Source organism: Phyllobates terribilis, unplaced genomic scaffold (assembly GCF_046119375.1).
Source record: "Phyllobates terribilis strain yellow unplaced genomic scaffold, ASM4611937v1 Scaffold_11__3_contigs__length_659146591, whole genome shotgun sequence".
Lineage (NCBI taxonomy): Eukaryota > Metazoa > Chordata > Amphibia > Anura > Dendrobatidae > Phyllobates > Phyllobates terribilis.
This window is the reverse complement of record NW_027362771.1, coordinates 574930778-574937109: the sequence shown is the minus strand read 5'-3', so window position 1 is coordinate 574937109 and position 6332 is coordinate 574930778. Positions and strand designations below refer to the sequence as shown.

Genomic DNA, 6332 nt, shown 5'->3' with positions numbered 1-6332 from the left:
CGTCCAGGTATAACAGGACCGTCTCGAAGTTTCGGTGTCCCAGACAGCATTCCATCAATCGTTGGAAGGTTCCTGGCGCGTTGCAGAGTCCGAACGGCATGCAGGTAAACTCACTAAGTCCCATCGGGGTGGTGAATGCGGTCTTCTCCCGGTCCGCCTCTGCCACAGGAACCTGCCAGTACCCGCTAGTGAGATCCAAAGTGGAGAAGAAGTTAGCAGATTTTAAAGCAGCCAAAGACTCCTCTATCCTTGGTAAGGGGTACGCATCTTTGTGTGTGATACGGTTGATTTTCCGGTAATCTACACACATTCTCATGGTGTTGTCCTTCTTTTTAACCAAGACTAGTGGAGCTGCCCAGGGGCTACAGCTATCCCTGATTACTCCAGCCTCCTTCATGTCTCTAAGCATCCCCTTGGCGTGTTGGTAGTGTGCAGGGGGTACGGGTCGGTATCTCTCCTTTATGGGAGGATGGTCTCCCGTGGGGATGTGGTGTTCTACCCCCTTTACTCGCCCGAAGTCTAACGGGTGTTTACTAAACACTCTCTAGTACTCTTGAACCACCCGATAGACTCCCTGTTTCTGGTGTGAGGGAGTGGAGTCAGTTCCCAAATGTAGTTGCTGACACCAGTCCTCCATTGGTTTCTTAGAGCCGTTACCTTCCTCTGGGTGAGATGGAGGCAAGGGTTCCACTGACTGTACAGAATTTTGGTCGATGGTATACAATTTGGCTAGCGTGGCATACCGGGGCAGGTTTACTTCCCTCTTCCCGATATTTATTATGCGAACGGGCACCCTCCCATGGCGTACATCAACCACCCCCCGTGCTGTCAAAATGGTGGGCCTACTGTCTGAGTAGACTGGTTCTACCATTGCCTGGTAATCTCTACCTCTCAGACCAATAGCTGCCCGGCACCAAATCATCATTTCACTTTTCGGGGGCATGGCAATAGGGAAAGGGTCACACATTCTCACGCTACCAATCTCACCACCGGAGAGTTCCACCTGTTGCTGCCGCATCAGTGCCCGGATCTATTTTTGGAGCACTCGCTGCTGGCCGGAGCTGGCGTTCTTGGCAACCTGCTGTAAAATGAAAATCACCTCTGCAAGACAATTTTCAATCACATTAGTTCCTAGAGTTATCTTTGGGTGACTCTCGCGCTTGTCAATGTCTACAATGATCAGTCCCTGTGCTGCCAGTTCGACTCTACCGATTTTAATGGTCATCTCTTTAAATCCGATCTGTGGCACGGGCTGACCATTGCTGGCGATGATACTCAAGTCGTCGTCAGGGTAGCGGGTTATATCCGAGTCATTCCAGTACTGCTTGAAGAGCACGTACGGGATGGTGGTGACCTGTGACCCGGTGTCCAGTAGGGCATTCATAGGAATGCCATCCAGTACCACAGGCAAGACTGGACGTCCTCCCACATATTTGTCACGCCAGTTCGATGGGCCTGGTGATCTTATTCCTGGGGGTTGGCCCTCTACCCCAGGTTGTGCCCGTTTAAAGGACAGTACCTTGCCATATGTCCGGGTTGATTGCAGCGGCGGCAGATGGGTTGTCCGTCCTCGTTGTATCGGTCGCTGTGTCTTCCTCTGGCCGGTGGGGTCCTCCTTGGTCGACGCCACGGGATGTCCTCCGGTCCGGATGCCAGCTGGATCTTCCCTGGAGCAGAAACCTGTAAAGACTGCACAGTTCGGGTTAGCGCAGCAACGCTTTTAGCTAGCTCTTGGACCTGATGGTGCAGGTCTGGAGCCGGGTCATTGTTCAAAGCCTGCGCGTCAGCTCCCACAGGCCCTGCCGACAAGGGCGCCGCCTCCTGGTGGTAAGCGGTAGTAGGGCGCCTGTGGGTCACCACGCCACCCGGTGCCGGTTCTCGGAGCACCCGGATGGCTCTGTCCTTGAACTGTGCAAAGTCCAGATGAGGATCCTGTAAGGCCATTGCCCGCAACTGGGTTCGGTGGGCATTGCAATATAGTCCCTCTATAAATTGTTCGGTCAACAGCCTGTCCTCGTTTCCCACGCCGTCAGGGTCGGTCTGCTTAATGGCTCTCAGGGCCTCTTGTAGGTTTAGTGCATAGTCCCTTATATTCTCATGTGCTCGCTGTTTGCACCCGTAGAATCTAAGCTTAATCTCGGCTGAGGTGCGGGTATCAAAGGTGTCCTTCAGCCGGGTTAATATCCCTGCGCCAGTCCTCCTCCCAGGTTACCAGGACTTTACCTCCCTTTGGGCTGCCCCTGTTAGTTGGGCCACCAGGATGCTCACTTTTTGCTCTTCTGTGAGGGGGTACACCTGGAAGAGGCTATCCAGCTTTTCTCTGAAGTCATTTAGGGTATGTGACTCCCCTGAGTACTGGGGTAGCCAGGCTGCCCCCGGGATATAGGGCATGGTGAAAGGCATGACCGCTGCAGCGGTGGCGCTGGCGGTGGCGGTGGCAGTGAAGCTCTCCTCCGTATCCGACATCCTCCTCCCCCCTAGTGGACCGTGGCCTACCTTGCGATGATCCTCTTCCGTAGGCCGCGGCTCCGCAGTGGATCGTCAGGGTTGAGGACTTTCCGTCGCGCTCCTGTGACGTCGGCGTCTGCTGGGCTCCTTCCAGGACCTTACGCAACGTCCTGACGTGAGGCGGGGCTTCAGTTCTCGCGCGCTTTCAGAGTCCACGCCCCTCTTCTTCCCGCGCGGCGTCTTCAAGATGGCGTCCAACGGCGGGAAAACTCCACGGATGGCGGGAAGAAGGCAGAAGATGGCGCCGGATGGCGGGAAAACTTCACGGATGGCGGGAAGAAGGCAGAAGATGGCGCCGGATGGCGGGAATCTTCACCACAGGTAAGTTTAACAGTCTTCTTTCAGGCACACATACCCGGTGGTTGCGGGCACGGAATCCTGCCGACTACGCCAAAGTTGACGCACCCCTGGGCCTGAGTCGCACGCGGGAGCCTACCCGGAGCCGGATCTAATAGGGGTAGTAGTCTCGTGGCGGTGACCCGGTCCGTGCCCAGGGAGTCAAGCTGAGTGGCAGAGTTTAGCAGAAGATGGTACGGTGTTCGACTACGCCACCCGTTGAATGCGGCTATGAGGCCGCCGCTGCAGGGCAGACCGCTGAGGCCGGTGGTACGATTGTGCAGCGTAGATGGTATAACCCCCAACGGGAGGGGTATGGCCTCAGGGCAGCCGACGTGTTTGAAGGGGGTAGCAGAATAGCATGCAGGTAGCAGGAACCACTCAGAGACGGTGCGGTGTAGTTCAGGGTCTTTACTGATGACAAAGGTAGACCCTCCCGGAGTACTGGCTAGCGATCGGGGCCTGGTCAGTCCTTGAGCAGATGGGATCTCCCCTGGCCAGGCGGAGTTGTAGGCCTCCCCAACTAATTGTACTCTTCTGGCTACCTTGCTAGAGGCGGGTAAAAGTAGCCCACGTCCCTGAGTGTACCGTGTGGTGCTCACCCGTATGGCCGGTGACTCGGGGCCTTCTGGTAGCTTCCGCTCCACGACGGCGGTGCTGGTCCCTTGCGTGTGACCGTGCCTTCGGGTTTCTTGGCCAGAGGACCTGAAATCCCCTGCCGGTCGGTTTCTGCTGCTGGGTAAGGATTAGTCCCCACAGCCTCGGACTCCGGGTCTGGTGAGAACTCTTCAATCAGGGCGAGCTCTACAGCTTCCAGCCCCTGACTCCTTTTAGCACTGCTCCCACTGAGCTCCTGATCTTTCTTTCCTAAAGCTGCTCCTCTCCAGACCAGACTATGTCTCTGTCTGGGACTCTTCTTCTCCTCTTTCTCTCCTCTAACCCTGCCTCAGCCCCAGTTTATATAGAGGAAGTTCTTCCCCTCCCAGGACTGGGCAGGAGGTGTGGCATGCATAGGATTCCTGACCAGGAGACCTCCCACCTGCTCTCAGACGTAATATAGCTATTACTGTGGAAACCAGACCCCTGGGGTGCCACACACACACCTGCCCACACAGACACACCTGCCCCCCCACACACACGCACACACACCTGCCCACACAGACACACCTGCCCACACACACATTTGCCCACACACACATCTGCCCACACACACACACTCACCATCCCCCGGCTCCATTCCTCCTGCCTGCTCTCTCTCCACTCCGGTGGTAAGTAGCAGTACAGGCCGGGCGCGCACTGCGTGACATCACAGCTAGGAGACACGGCCGCGCACAGAGCCGTGTCTCCTAGCAGTGACGCGGCCGGGCCAGCACAGGAAAGTTAACTGCTTGCAGTGCTGGCCCGGCCGATGAAGAAGTAGCGGCGGTCGCTGCTGGGGGAGCGGTCCGGGGCCCCCCCTCCCGCCACTGCTACCGGTATGTGCCGCGGCGGCCCGCACATATAATGAGGGCAATCCGGCATTAGACACCCCGCCCAGAGCCGCGGGCCCCCTGCAGGCTCGGTGCCCCGGGCGGTCGCCCGGATTGCCCTCATTATAATCCGCCTATGCCTCCAATTCATCATAAGTCCCTGATAACAGACTCCCTGACGGCAATTCATTGAAAAGTCCCTGTATAGTGTTCTCTTCCACCCCAAGTTCATAATATGTCCTTGATAGCGTCCTCCTCCTGTTAGTGTCTTCCCCCCCAACCCAATTCATAATAAGTCCCTTATAGACTCCTTCCCCACCCTCTGGTTTACTATAAGCCTCTGTATAGCATCCTCCCCAATCACCCAATTAATTATAAATCCTTGATATCATCCTCCCCTACCCCCAGTTCATTACAAGTCCCTGATGACGTCCTCCCTCCAATTCAATCGTTCCCTCTTATGGGATCATCTCTGCATTGCTGGACAGGTCTGGAATACAGAAGAGACGGTTCCCTTCCAGGACGTAGAAACCAATGGACAGAACGTATAGTGGTGAGTGGTGATAGTCTGTAACCAGAAAGGAGGAGCAGACGGCCGATAATACAGGAGAAAGTCATTGTGTCAGAGATCATGTACAGAAGCCCGGATAGCTCAGTCGGTAGAGCATCAGACTTTTAATCTGAGGGTCCAGGGTTCAAGTCCCTGTTCAGGCGGAAGCTTTTAATAAAGATGAAACCAATAAACACTATTTCTAAAGGATATAAGAGACCTAGGGAAGGACTCTTATAAAATGATGGCGACTGTTCAGGAAAATATCACGGTTACTGTTCTTTGATTTCAGTTAGTTTTGGGTGGTGACCTTGTTCTCGTTCGCTGCTCTCTTGACGCCAACAACAGGCGATCACTGGTAATGTAATGTACTAGAACATAAGTGAGGGCTTCTTACATATTCCACGTAGTAGGAACTTGTGGACAGTCAGTATAGAGGAACTATGTGGCGGTATTCAGTCCCTATTTGGTGTTATTTTGTGTTCCTGGTATGACGGTAATGAGTCACTATTTAGTATTATAATGTGCTCATGGTATGGCGGTATACAGTCTTTATTTGGTGTTATTATGCGGTCCTGGTATGGCGGTATTTAATCACTATTTGTTATTATATGGTCACAGCATGACAGTATTGCTTCTCAGCTGCTCTAGCGCCATCATCAGGAAGTCCTTGGTAATGCAATCCTCTAACACATAAGTGAAGGTTTCCCCAGGACGCAGGAGCAGACAGTCTGTATAGCAGGAGGTGGTGACACTATGGTCAGATGGAGGATGAACCCCTTCCCCTCCCCCAGTCTGGGGGGCTTTTCTTTCTTCCATTACAGACTTAGGGGAGGGGCGTTATTAGCATATCCACTCCCAGAATCCTTTGCTCCCACAGCCCCCTAATGACTTTGTCTCTCCTCAGTGTAGACAGAGCCCCAGATCCGGAGGCCGCAGCTCCTCACAGATGGCCTCCAGCTTTGCGCAGTGGCAGTATCATAGCCCATGAGGTTTATCCGAGGCGTGATTATTGCTAGTTGAAAACTTTTCCCAATACCCCGCCATGAGGGCTCGTAATACAGTCAGCATGGCAATTTTTCACAGTCTTCCAGGAGACTGAATAGGTGGTTAATAGTAGAAAAAGAGTTATTCCGGTTTTACTGGAGTAATTCTATATACAGTTGTAATGGACTTGAATGTGTAGGGCTGAGAATTATATGTAAAGTTGTACTTCCATAAGGTTAAGAGCGCACATAGAAATCATAGCGCCCCACAGAAGAAGTTACAATTGCCACCCCACCCCACCCCCAAAAAAAAATAATAGTAGTCGGGGGTGCAGAAGAGCAGATCTCACAACCTTCCAGCCTTTACTTAGCAATTTTCCTACTGGTGAAGTCCCAGATTCCTCTCTCATTGTCCCCATAAAGTATGATGCCAACAAAAGTGCCCCCCAAACACAGTATGATACCCCCATGGTGAATTCCTCC

The 6332-nt window shown here is 53.6% G+C and overlaps 2 non-coding genes across 2 annotated transcripts; both read left to right on the top strand.

The window, feature by feature from the left end:
• Window positions 1–4954: 4954 nt before the first annotated feature.
• TRNAK-UUU (transfer RNA lysine (anticodon UUU)) lies at window positions 4955–5027 on the top strand. Its single transcript has one exon. It is a non-coding gene; the product is annotated as a tRNA-Lys (tRNA).
• A 794-nt stretch (window positions 5028–5821) lies between these two features.
• Window positions 5822–5961, top strand: LOC141168321 (U4 spliceosomal RNA). Its single transcript, XR_012252062.1, has one exon. It is a non-coding gene; the product is annotated as a U4 spliceosomal RNA (small nuclear RNA).
• The last annotated feature ends 371 nt before the right edge of the window (window positions 5962–6332 follow it).